The sequence below is a fragment of the Petaurus breviceps genome, unplaced genomic scaffold (genome assembly GCF_028583685.1).
Source record: "Petaurus breviceps papuanus isolate PSGF00001 unplaced genomic scaffold, PetGlider_PUasm1.0 38, whole genome shotgun sequence".
In the NCBI taxonomy this organism is placed as follows: Eukaryota; Metazoa; Chordata; class Mammalia; order Diprotodontia; family Petauridae; genus Petaurus; species Petaurus breviceps.
The window spans coordinates 61,329,649-61,343,818 of NW_027186304.1; the positions used below are offsets into that span (position 1 = coordinate 61,329,649).

At 35.6% G+C, this 14,170-nt stretch overlaps 1 pseudogene; it reads left to right on the plus strand.

The window, feature by feature from the left end:
• Nucleotides 1-9,477: 9,477 nt before the first annotated feature.
• On the plus strand, nucleotides 9,478-11,277 carry LOC138170254 (protein MEMO1-like; annotated as a pseudogene).
• Nucleotides 11,278-14,170: the final 2,893 nt, after the last annotated feature.

The window sequence follows — 14,170 nt, forward strand, 5'->3', positions numbered from 1 at the left end:
TATTCCATCACAATCATATACCATAATTTGTTCAGCCATTCCCCAATTGATGGGTGTCCCCTCAATGTCCAATTGTTTGCTACCACAAAAAAATTGTTATAAATTTTGTGCATATAGGTCCTTTTCCTTTTTCTTTCTGTTTTTACCTCTCTAGGACACAGACCTAATAATGCTGTTGCTGGGTCAAAGGATATGCATGGTTTTGTAACCTTTCAGGAATAGTTCAAATATCCATCCAGACTGAACAAATCAGTCTACAACTCCACCAATAGTGCATTAATGTCTTACTTGTCCCGCATTCCCTCCAACATTTGTCATTTTCCTTTTCTGTCGTATTAGCCAATCTGATAATTATGGGATTGTACTTCAGAGCTGTTTTAATTTGTATTTATCTAATCAATAGTGATTCAGAGCATTTTATATGACTGTTAATAGCATTCATTACTTCATCTAAACTGCTTATTAAATCCTTTGACTACTTATAAATTCGGGAATTTTTCCTATTTTTATAAATTTGACTCAGTTCTCTATATATTTGAGAAATGAGGCCTTTATCAGATAAACTTATTATAATTTTTTCACAGTTAATAATTACTGTCTTTCCTCCTCCATCCTATTTCCTGTTTTCCTAATCTTTCTCTCCTTTTACCTTGTGCATCTTTAAAAGTGTTTGCCTCTGACTATCATTTTGCCCATTCCATTCTCCCTTCCTGTCAGACTATCCTTCTTTTATTCCCTTACCCTCCAACTTTTCTGTATGGTAAGCTAGATTTCTATATGCAACTAAGTGAGTATGTTACTCCCTCTGAGCCAATGCTGATAAGAATAAGGTTCAAGAGCTACCACCCACCTCTTACATCTTCCCCTCCACTGCAAAAGTTCTTTCAGACCTCTTTTATATGAGACAATTTACCCCATTCTACCTCTCTGTTCCCTGTTCCCCCAGTGCATTCCTGTTTCTCACGTCTTGGTTTTATTTTTAACACATCATCACATCATATTCAACTCATACTTGTGCCCTTTGTCTATGCATACTCCTTTTAACTGGCCTAATAATCAAAAAAAGTTCTTAGAAGTTACAAGTATCATCTTCTTGGGTGGGAATCCCTTATGATTTCCCTGTCCTGTCTTGGATTTGAAAGCCAAATTTTCTATTTGGCTCTCGTAATTTCATCAAGAATACTTGAAAGTTCTCTATTTTATTGAATTTCTATTTTTCCCCCTGAAGGATTATATTCAGTTTTGCTGGGTAGATGATTCTTGGTTATAATCCTACCTCCTTTGCCCTCTGGAATATAATATTCTTTTTCCTCCAATCCTTTAGTATAGAAGCTGCTAAATTTTGAATTATCCTGACTGTAGGTAGATACATAATATGTAAATAGTTTTTATCTGGCTGCTTGTAATGTTTTATTCTTGACCTGAGAGCTCTGGAATTTGTCTATAATATTCCCAGGAGTTTTCATTTTGGGATCCCTTTCAGGAGATGATCAGTGGATTCTTTCCATTTCTATTTTACCCTCTGGTTCTAGAATATCAGGGCAGTTTTCCTTGATAATTTCTTTTGGGGGGAGCATTTGGGATTAAGTGACTTGCCCAAGGTCACACGGCTAAGTTTTGCGTTAAGTATCTGAGACCAGATCCGAACCCAGGTCCTCCTGACTCCAGGGCCGGTGTTCTATTCATTGCACCACCTAGCCACCCCTTGATAATTTCTTAAAAGATGTTTAGGCTCTTTTTTTAATCATGACTTTCTGGTAGTCCAATAATTCTTAAATTATCTCTCCTTAATCAGTTTTCTAGGTCAGTTGTTTTTCCAATGAAATATTTCACATTTTCTTCATTACCTTTCACTTGCCCAGTTCAAATTATTGATGAACTATTTTCTTCAGTGAGATTTTGTATGCCTTTTTCACATTTGTTCAATTCTGTATTTTAGGGGCTTCTCTTCTTAAGTAGATTTTTGTACCTCTTTTTTCCATTTGGCCAATTCTTTTTAAGATGTTCTTTTCTTCATTGCATATTTGTGCCCCTTTTTTTGGCCTATTCTGTTTTTTAGGGCATTATTTCCTTTAGTATTTTTTGTGCCTCCTTTACTATGCTAAGCTAGATCGTTTTTTTCTTTCATCACTGTTATTTTTTTCCAATTTTTCTTCCACATTTCTCATTTGATTTTAAAAATCCTTTTGAAGCTCTTCCAGTAATTCCTTATTTTGGGAGGAGTGAAGCAGAAACTAGTTCATTTTTCTGGGGTGGGGGGTTTAAATGTAGTTGTCTTCATTTTATTTTCTTCTTCTGAGTTTGTATTTTCATCTTTCCTGTCACCACAATAACTTTCTTTGGTCAAGATGTTTTTGTATTGTTTATTTTTCTAGCTTCTTTCTTGCTTTTAAATTTATCTTAAAGTTGGGTTCTACTCTAAGGTGAAGGTGACACTGCCCCAATCTTTAAGATATTTGTGCAGCTAATTCTGGAGGTCTATAAACTTTCACTTCTTCCACAGTGATATGAGCTAAGGAGGTGTGAATTTATTGCTCTCGTGGTCCGTTCTCAGATCCATGAGTGACCATAATGGCTCTTTTGTACCTTGGAAATGGGATCAAGGTCTCCATTTCCCTGAAGATGCAAGCTCTGATGTGCTAGTGTTCCCCTCTTGTCCTGGGAATTTTTCCCACAATGCAACACAGGCCTGCAACCCAGATCCAAATAAGGGCAATGCAACAGGGTCCTTCACTCAGTGCCAACAAAGGAACCCCCATAATCTCCTTCTGACCTATTGTCTGACCCCCTTACCGTCTGTGAACTGTGAGCTCCAGAAACAGTGACTGGCATCATTGATTCAGTCATTTCCAGGGCCTGCTGCTTGTCTGCTAGGGTGCAGCCTGTGTTGACACAAACTGCACTCCACTCTCATCCCAGAGCGATAGATCTTTTCTACCAACTTTCCAAGTTGTCTTGGACTAGAAAATTGTTTCACCTGGTCCTTTGATGAGTTCTGCCACTCTAAAATTTGTTTTGGGGTGTTATTTAAAATTGTTTGGAGGGGAATTTTGGAGAGCTTAGGAGAGTCCTTGCCTTTTCGCTGCCATCTAAAAACAGGTAAAATTACTACCATTACCTATGTTATAGAGTTCAGGTGAGGATCTCATATGATAATGTATTTGATGGTGCTTTTTGAACAGAAAATTCCAAGTATTGTTTCTTCATCTTTTCCTGTTTCTCCTTTTGTTTAGAATTCCATGTACAAAAACATACCACAAGATCAATCATTTTATTGTTGATTTAGTTTTTTTCCCCCCATCATATATTAACCAATCTGTATTTGACCTGCCCACATGATTCAGTCATCATGGCAGCTGAAATAATAAGCAAATAAAATAACTGGAAAAGGACTAGTCATTTTGGCAATATTAACTCAATAGCATCAATCCCTGCTCGGCTCTTATCAATTATGATGTCTATAAAAACTGATGTTTAGAAAACAGACATTTTTGGAAGGACTAGGTATACAGAGGTATGGCTATAGCTATTTAGTGAATAAGGTCAGGAAATATCTTAGTTTGTTTTAAGGAAGCAATTTGACAACAGAGGTAACTTTTCTTGAATTGTGATTGTTTAATTATAAGTAGAAATGTCAAGCTGCTACTATTGTGAGACATTGTATTAAATACTTTACAGTTATCTCCTTTGATTCTCTTAACAACCCAGGGAGGTAGGTGCCATTATTATTCTCATTTTAGAAATGAAGAAAGTGAGACACACAGAGGTTAAGTGACTTGCTCAGGGTCTCACAACTAGTAAATGTCTGAAGCCAGATTTGAAAACAAAAGTTCCATGACTCTAGGCCTGGCATACTCTTCTGGCACCAATCATATGTCCTTCAGTCACAGAGAATTGATAGATTTCATTTCTAATAGTGACTGCTAATAATTAATTACATGATTTCAATGCCACTTCACTGATCCTCAATTTCTTTTCTTTGAAATATGTAGACCATGCTGTCCATCAAATATGGTTCCCTGAAAATTACATCTCAGTGTAAGGCGTACTTTATGTCAACCTATACTCAAAACCAGAGCTCATACACTCCCAATGATATATCACTTGTACCAAACAAAAACCAAGGATGCTTTAGGACAAAGCAAAAGATGTGTGATTAAAACAGAATTCCAAATAAAATAAGGAAAGCATACCCTTACAAACAGTGGAACAGTTCCCACAACCCAGCAGTGGGAGAGGGAAAAGGTATGATATCATAAAACTTGTGCTTCCAGGGCTGAACCACAGATGGAATACTTCCCTGAAAGACATTGTAGCTTTTGATCTTCTATAGATGTGCTGATATCATCCACTGGTTTGGTGCTTCTATTTGCAGGACTGTTTTTCCAACTAGCTACAAACTACTTTTTTTTTTCCAAATAAGCTGTGCTCTACTGGTTTCAACATGTGAGTGTTCTTCTCAACTGTGTTGTCTTCTATTATTTTTCTGCTGTGAAGACCTTTTCCCATAAGGGAATTATTAGAATTCTCTTGTGAAAGAGCTCATAGTCCATTACTATTTCAGCTTTTTGTGTGTGTGAATCATACTCACAGTCCAGCAATAAAATCTCTTAGGTCAAGTAAGTTCCTTTAATTGCATTTTCTCTGTCTCAGTGACCAGTCCCTTAGACTTGCTTTCTGTTTGGATTGGGTTATTCTGGACTTTGTAATTGTCCTAGCAGCAAACATTGTTCATGGGACTAGAGTTGCATTTTAACAACACTGGAGAATAAGGGTAGAACTGGTGCCTTTTGTCCTACATTCCCATAGTTTTACCCAAATCACTGTTATCCCTTTATATCAAGTAAGAAGGTTGGACTAAATGATCTTTAAGTTCTCTTCTGGCATAAAATTTTTCTATGATTTGAAATACAAAACAAAACATATTTTACATTTTACCTGATCTTGCAACCCAGAATATTATATGTTTAGAGTCTCACTAAAATATCTATGCCATAATTGATTGGACTATATAACTTTAATAAACTGAAATAGTACAAAATAATCACACTTTACATGGGTTAGATTCATATTATAATATACAGAAATGTTTGTATAACATATAATAAATAACATTATCCACAACTGAATTATGTGAAGCTTTCTGGAAAAAGTAAAAAATTTCCCCCAAAATCTAATACTGTCTCTACAATATGTGGTGGATTGGTGAGAGAAAAAAATAATGATGAGCATTGTCATTAGAGAAATTTAAAAACTAAACATTGTATTTTACAATGAAGGCTATTCAGAAAACTCCTGGTTATATAGTTGGCCCTACACACATGCAGACTCAGCTTCTGATGCATGTTTTGAGAGATATAAATAATGGCCTAGAGTTTCTTAGTTTACTTTTCATGAAGTTTGTGTCTCTTTCATCTGCGGTCCGACATATCCTTGTTTTTAAACAGCAGATTGTAAATGACTGTTAAAGACAAAGAAATAACTTAAGGTATTTCAATTAAGTTATTCCATATGATCATTTTCACTTTTTTGCATTAAAAATTTAAATCAGTAAAAGAGTATGAACTTGGAAGTGTAGTATTTTTGTTTGGTAAGTGAACATTTTAATTAGTTTATTAAATATTTCAATTAATTTAGATAAATTTAAAATTGAAATGCATTTTAGCAAATTATTTTAAAACCAAAGGAGAAAAAAACTCAGATAAAGGCCTCATATATAAAATATATAAAGAACTTTGTCAAACCTATAAGAATGAGTCATTCTCCAATTGACAAATGGTCAAATGATATAAACAGAAAGTTTCCAGATGAAGTTAAAACAACTTATGTCATATAAAAATGATTTAAATCATTACTGTAGAGAAAGACAGATTAAAACAACCTTGAGATTTCATTTTATACCAATCAGATTGGCTAAAATGATTTAAGAGGAAAGTGAGAAATGTTAAAGGAGATGTGGAAAAATTGGGACACTAATCCATTGTTGATGGAATTATGAATTGATTCATTCATTTTAGAGAGCAATCTGGAATTATGTTCAAAGAGTTATTAAATTGTCTATACCCTTTGACACAGCAATACCATTAATAGGTCTATTTCCAAAGATGATTAGGGGAAAAGGAAAAAGGAACCTCTACATTCTAAAATGTTTATAGAAACTCTCTTTGTAGTGTCAAAGAATTGGAAATTGCAGGGATGCCCATTAATTTGGAAATGGCTGAACAAGTTGTGGTATATGATTGTGGTGGAATATTACTGTGCTATAACAAATGATGAGCTCGATGATCATAGGAAAACATAGATATACTTGTACAAAATAATGAAGAGTGAAATGAGCAGAAGTAAGAGAACATTATATATAGTAACAGTAATATTGTTTTAAGAACAACTTTGAACAAAGAAGTGATTTTTAATATTATAAACACCCAAATTGGCTACAAAAGACCTATGAAGAAAGATGTTATCTGCATGCAGAGAAGGAATTAATAAATATAAGTATGTATATAATGGTTCTACATACACACACACACATACACACATTTATGTCCAATGGTAACCATCTCTAGGGCAGGGGGCAGGGGGAAAAAACAGAAGAAAAAAAGAAAAAGAAAGAAATTTACATGTTAAGTTTTTTATATATTTAAAAAATAGCAAGTTGTGCATGATGTATTTGCAGTTTCATGTGCAATTATCTGTTGTAGTTGTTGTTATTGTTGTACTATGTTATAAAAGTGCTTATTCCATAAATTAAAAATAAAATGCACAATTTTTTAAAATAAAGAAAATAAAATATTACATCAGTAGTATGATTTATTTGCTGGTTGATTAAATTGCATCTCTTACTGACCTTTCAGTTTGATGAAAGTTTACCTTGTGAAAGGAGATTTTCATGAATATATGCTGAATTAATCCTTATGTTTAAGACTCTTCTTAATTATTTATATAACTACTACTTTTCACATAAAGGAAACATTCTAGATTAAAATTAATTTTTAAAATATTTAATCACCTAAGCAATGAATGATTAACAAATCAAGCTATACTACCTACTAAAAATGAATATGCGAAGAAAATCAATTTTGGAAAAGTTATTGACAAATTTGTTGAAGTTAAGGATTGAAAAAAGAAACTATTATAATAATGTTATTAACTATTGCAGCAGATCAATATGTAGTTATAAAGTTTTTCATTTTCCTCAAAAATTAATGTAATTAAAATATTCTAATAACCTATTACTTTCTTCCTTTTTCCATACATAATTATTGTATTTAAAAATTTGTATTGCATGATTATATTGTATGAAATTCAATAAGATAAATTTTCACTGTTTTTTTTCTTTTATGGTCATTATTATACATTTCATTTCACTATTATTACTGAAAATAATTTTGTTATATAGAAGAGAGGTTATTAAATATTATCAGATCTGGATACCAAATATGCTAAGTATGTTACTGTCTACAACAATAGGCTTAAATTATGTACATGAAATCAATAATATTTAAAAAAAATCTTTTGAGGCACCCAGAAAAGTAATACATAGGCTGTTCTATTAAAAAAAAAACATAGCTATTCTGTTAAAAAAAAAAAACAACTGAGATCTAAGGACAAAAAATGTGCAATGGAAAAGTATAGAGATGGTGGTATAGAATGCAATTTTTTAAAGTTTTCCTTTAAAGCTCTATTCCTATCAGCTTTCTGAATTACTTTGGTTTGGGCCTTAATAAAAATGATGAGAAGGGTGAAAGAAAGTTTTCATTTTGTAATCTATTGACTCTGCTTTAAACATATAAACTATTATTATTGCATAATAACAGTCTAATCTCTTAAATAACTTTGGATATAGATCTTGACCAAAAAAAACCCTACTAATCTTACTTTAACCCATTTATATAGCAATTGCCACATGAAAATCTCAGTGATAATTCACATGAAAGTTGTGTTATGAAATAATATCCATGGCCTACGGTTTTTATCTTCCTTGGCAATCTCATTAGGGAAATCAATATAGCATCAAAGAGTTTATGAGACAGATAGAAAGAATATTCTTTTATTAAGAAAGAGCAAGGAGTAAATTTTAAAAGATTAAAAGAAGTGCTAAAGTAGACTAATGAAACATAATCAGATAAATTAATAGGATATTTCATGAATTATAGAGGTAGTTCTTTTCATTATATATGATGATACAACTAATACTTCCTGAGTAGTGCATTTATTTTATGCTCTCTTGTAGGTGAGGTGGTAAATCTGGTTCACAGAAATTCAAGGATGGGGTAAGATTCATTGACCTAACACGATGGTATAGTTTGGTCAAAGACAGAATTTCGGTAATTATGTAGGCAGACAAGGGTAAGTAAGGGAAAAAAAACAGTCATTCCATATGATTTGGAGTCATATTTGAGACCATGTATTCCAAATTGTGTATGAATAGAATCTTCTTTGAAAGATATAAGTTGATATAGTGGGAAAGCAACTATCACCTTCGGCATCCATTCCAATTTGGACAACTCCAATGGTTAGGAAGTTTTCCTTACAGTGAGCCCAAATCTACACCTCTGTTACTTTAACTCATTGTTTGTTTAACTGTCTTCTGGGGCTAAGCAGAGCAAACCTAATTCTTCTTCCACAAGTTTGCCTTTCAAATAACTTATGGTAGCTATCATATGCTCAAAATATGCTCTGTCAGAGTACTGCAGGCTTATTATGTTTTTAATTCTGGCTACTTTGTCTCTCAATGTGTCTTAAATTAGCATTTTTTTCACCGCCATATCATATTATTAACTTGTACTCACATTCTAGTTTAATAAACCCTCTGGATCTTTTTCAGATGAATTACAAACACACCACCCCAATCTTTGACCTTCAAATGTGATTTGTTTATTCAAATATGACATATTATGAAAGGAAAGACAACAAAGCCCACTAGTGAATTAAAACAGGTGAATCAAAGGTGCAATACAACCAAAGAAAAATGCTAGTAATCTCCATATAAAAAGAAGGAATCATTCTTTGCCATATTTTGGATGTACCAGCAGAATACAATAAAAACAACTTGGGCGTAGGGGGATCAAGCACCTCCTGAACCCTATTCATTAGAAGTGGGCAACAAGGAATTGAACACACATAGAGACTTCAAGAATATTGCATAAAGTGTGTAAGTACTGACTATATTTTGTAACTATAAAACTTTATGGCTAGGCAGAGGGCCCTACCCCTGGGGGATAGGGGGAATAGGGGGGATAGGGAGTCTGGAGGCCAGTGCTAGGGCTCTGCTGGGGTCTGTGAGGCCACTGCCAGACCCTTCTGGCTGCCATCTAGGACTGACTGCCTCTACTGCCATCTCCTCCTCCTCTTCCTCCTCCTCCTGGGTCAGGCCCATTTCCTCCCTGTGGTTGCCTCCTCCTGGGCTGGGTCCATGGTGCCTTCTCTCCTCCTCCTCATTCATCCTCATGCATCACAGCCCACATAGGTTCCAAGATGTCCAACCAAGTAGTCTTCTGGGAAGCCAGTCACTCTGGGAGCTGGTACATAGCCTCAGGTCCTCAACTGAATGCACAATTAGAAGGCTAGCTTTCCCAAATACAATCCACAAAAAACACTTGTTAGAATCATTATTGCCCCCATGCAGGATATACTTACTGTGGGTCTTGTGCTGCTCATGCTTACAAACAAGTGGATCCATCTATTACTCAGAGAATATTAATCCTTGGACATTCTGTAATGGCAAGCAAAGGAATACTTACCTTGTTTCAGCTGTTCAAGTGCCTTTGAGCCCTGCCTGTGATTCCAAGGTGGGAGGAACTTGCAGATGCAAAAGGAAGGGTAGAACAGGAAGGAGTGGAGCATATAAAAGCACAAGCATGAGTTGGAACCAAGGAGAATTGAGAGGGAGAACACTTGTGGTGTCAGCACTCTGTCCATCTGTTCTGTTTGTGTTGATTTGTGTTTGTCTTACTTTGTCAGACAGAAGTGTTTCTTATGTTACTTTGTCAGACAGAAGCATTCTGTGAATTGAATTATGTTATGTTGTCAGACAGAAGCACTCTCTCTATTGACTTGTATTGATTTCACAGACAGAAAGTAAATTGAGATGATAGTACCAGCAATGTGTGTGAATATTGTTGTAACTCTGCAAAGCTTAATGTGTGTAAATATTATTGTGGCTCTGTTAAACTTTGTCTTCCCAGAAACAGAAACTGCGAAGGATGTGAAGTGGACTAGTCACTGTGAGCTTCAAACTGGAACAGGAGCTGAGAGCTGCCTACCTGTGAATCCAGATGACAGTTAGGTGGATTCAGGCAAGAGCTGGGAGCATGGAAGAGGAATCATGGAGTTTGGAAGTCATCCTAGAGCCAAGATGAAAGGACTTTTACGTGGGTGCTTAGTGCTGACTCACAAGATTATGGCTTATTGTGACCTAAGGGTAAGAGACTTTTGTACTTTCCTCTACCCCTTAAGGATGATTACTCCTTAAGGATGATTGGATTAAGGATGATTGGAAGCCAACCTCAAATGAAGATGAGAGAAGACTTTATATGATTACTTTATATTAATTCATTGTGATTGTGACTTACTGAATGATATTTTTGTTTAAGACTATGTGGTCACCTTAGTAGTAAGTTGCTATGTTATATTTTTGCAAATGTTGTACTTTGGTTTCTGGCAAGTTTTGCTTTGAATTATTGTTAAATAAATACAGAGTTCAATATACTATGCAATCAGATCCTTAAAGTTATTCAAAGCAGCAGTCCTCAGGAGAGCTTCTTGTGCTTGGCTTTACTTTCCCATCACGTGCCCATATCTCAATGTGCATTTCCAGTGTGGATATTATATATATATATATATGTATATATATACATATACACACACACACACACATATATATATATATATGTATATATATATATATATATATAAAACACCTCTGTATGACCTTTGTATTGATCAAAAGATTGTGGAGAGCTATGAAAGATAGGAATGTTTGAGAGCATGTCTCTACAGATGGATCAAGATGAACACAGTATTGAAAAGCATCTGTCTTATACTGCTAAAGCCATGGAAAGCCATAAGGATGAGTTTACCATTATTCCTGTATTGGTTGGAGCTCTGAATGAGTCAAAAGAACATGAATTCTGAAAACTCTTCAGTAAATATCTAGTGTATCCTAGTAATCTCTTTGTGGTTTCTTCTGATTTCTGCCATTGGGGTCAAAGGTTCCATTATAGTTACTGTGATGTATCTCAGGGAGAGATTTATAGATGCATTGAACATCAATAAAATGCTTTCTTCTTTAGGACAATGGTAGGAAGAAAGGTTGGCATCAAAATATTTTATTATTTAAAAAAGTGATGATGGATGTAAAGTCACGGTGGCAGATGGTCCTTCAAATACAGTATGTAAAGGTTGTATTTATTATATTCTGTATTTGCACTCTTTGAAGACCTGTGCACATATATTCACCTTTCAGAATAGTTTTGCAAATTGTAAACAAACAAAAAGTATGGAAGCTTTTTAATAATGAAAATTGCATTTATAAATGATCTACATTAGAATATAATAAATCTCCAGTATAGTCAGCTACCACCCAGGTTTTACAACAGATACCTTCTATTATAGTTGCTAATAAAGGCCTACACAGCTCAAAAAATCCCTTTACATTTACCTCATAAATTTCATAATATTTTATTCAATATAAATTCATTACCTGTCAAGATGTTTTAGGATCCTGACTCTTGTCATTAAACATGTTAATTATGTCATCTGCAATTTTTAAAACTTGCTATCTATAATTATATCCAAGTCATTGAGAAAAATATTTAACAGCCCAGGATGGAGGAATTAGAGACCTCTTTCCAAGTTGATACTGAACCATTAATTATTATTCTTTGTATTTAGTCTTCCAATCAGTTCCAAATCCAATGAATTGTACTATAATATGGCCAATGATGTAGTGATTAGGACTTGGGTCTTAAGGTACCAGAGTCACAGGCCCTAAGATCAAATAATAATTCTCTCCCTTAGAGAATTTGTAGAATCTCTGCAGTCATTTGACCCCTCTGAACCTCTTTTTTCTCTTCTATAATAGCTTGTTTTAGACAATCTCTGAGGTTGCTTTTAATTCTAGTTCTATGATCCACTTCTCTAAAAGAAAGAATGAAAATGTAAGAGCCAACAATCTATTTATGGGCTGGGTGAGAGGAAAGACAAATATAGGATCATCCCACTCCATTTATAGATTATCAGCATTTATCTCATCCCTTTCATTTCCTACCTTCTTTTTCTTTGTAAAAATGGGGAAAGAGAGGGAAAACATCATATAACATATAGAAAGAAAAACACAACTAAGGAGTTCCAGTTAAAAGGGATATGAAAGGTTGTAGGCAAACATTTCTCTTTCTCCCCTGAAGCAGAGTACTATGTGAATAAGAATCAAATAGAAACCTAACTGAGCTCTTCTGTATCGTAAAGGAGATGAAACCAGAAGCAAGGGCAATTCTAGAGGTAAAGTCTTCCTTTTTAGGTGACATTATAAATACCAGATCAGGGCACCCAGTCTGTGAGGGTGACCTAAAGTCAGTACTATTTGGTTGGATAAACCAGGAACTGAGGTCTAAGGCCAAACCCTGAAGCTATTGCCTTCTAGGTAAGTGACTGAGGAAGGAAATAGTCGAAAATGACCTCCCCCCCCAAAAAAAAGTGTCATCTATGAATTTCTTAATGACAGCTAAGTAGCACAGTGAATAGAGTGCCAGGTCTGAAGTAAGGAAGACTTATCTTTCTGAGTTCAACCACTTACTGTGTGATCCTAAACTAGTCACATACCTCTGTTTGCTTCAGTTGCTCTTTTGTAAAATGAGCTAGAGCAGGAAATGGCAAACCACTATAGTATCTCTACTAAGAAAACCCCAAATAGGGTCACAAATATTCAGACACAATTGAATAGTTTAACAGCAACAACAATATACTTATATTCTTAAAAATATACAGATGGGGTGGAGTCAAGATGGTGGAGTAGAAAGAGGACTTCTGTGGGACTCCAGCTTCCACCTCCTCCAACTCATGTAAAACGTGACTCTGAACAAACTTTGGAACTCCAGAACCCACAAAATGACACAGAGAAACTAACCTCCTGCTGAGGACAGCCCAGCAGGTCGGCAGGAAATGCCCAGCACAGCACTCTGAAAGGTGAGCCCAGCCCTGCATGAGCCTAAGATTTTAGCCTGAGGGCAGCCCAACCAGCCACAGGCTGGAGGGACATCAGATTACCAGAAGCTGTAGCAGTTTCCAGAATTATCAACACATAGAGGCTAAGGACAAAGTGAGAGGTCAGTGCAGTGTGGACTTCGGGATCTGGTAGTTTGGGAGTGCGGTCAGTCCTTTATCCCCTGGAGGGAGAAGCTGCTGAGGCTCAAAGGCCATGCAACCACCACCACATGGCAGCTTCAGCTACTGGTCTACAGATTGTAGGGAGACCAAGTGATCAGTCTGAGGGGTAACTGCTCTTGCTTTAACTTGCTTGGATCTGGATTGCAGTGAAGGGTTGAGGTCCTGGGGTGTGCAACCAGCTTGCCAGAGCATGTGGAGGCTTCAGAGAGGGCACCCAACTAAAACCTTCAGGAGCAGACAAAACCCCAGTGTTTGGGATAAAGCTTGCCTCTCTGGTACCAGAGTCCTACTGTAGCAAAAAGCCCAAAAGTCAAATAATTGAGTGGCAACATGAGCAAACAAGGAAAGCAAAGCAAGCAGAGAAACCCAACTTTACACTCCTCTTTTGGGGACAAAAAAGATCAAAGCATGGAACAGGAGGAAGACAGCAAAGTCAGAACTCATGTACCAAAAACTTTCAAGAAATATAAGAGCTGGTTACAGGCCATAGAGGACCTTAAGAAGGATTTTGAAAATGAAACAAGAGAAGTGGAGGAAAAATTGGGAAGAGAAATGAGAACAATGCAAGAAAATTATGAAATGAGAGTCAACAACCTGACTGAATAAAATAATACCTTAAAAATATATTAACTCAAATGGCAAAAGAGGTTCAAAAAGACAATGGGGGGGGGGGGGGGTGGCCAGGTGGCTCAGCGAGTAAGAGCACTGGCTCCAGTGTTGGGATGAACAGGGAATCAAATCCGGGTTCCGACACTTCGCACCACACACAGAAATAATTGGCCAT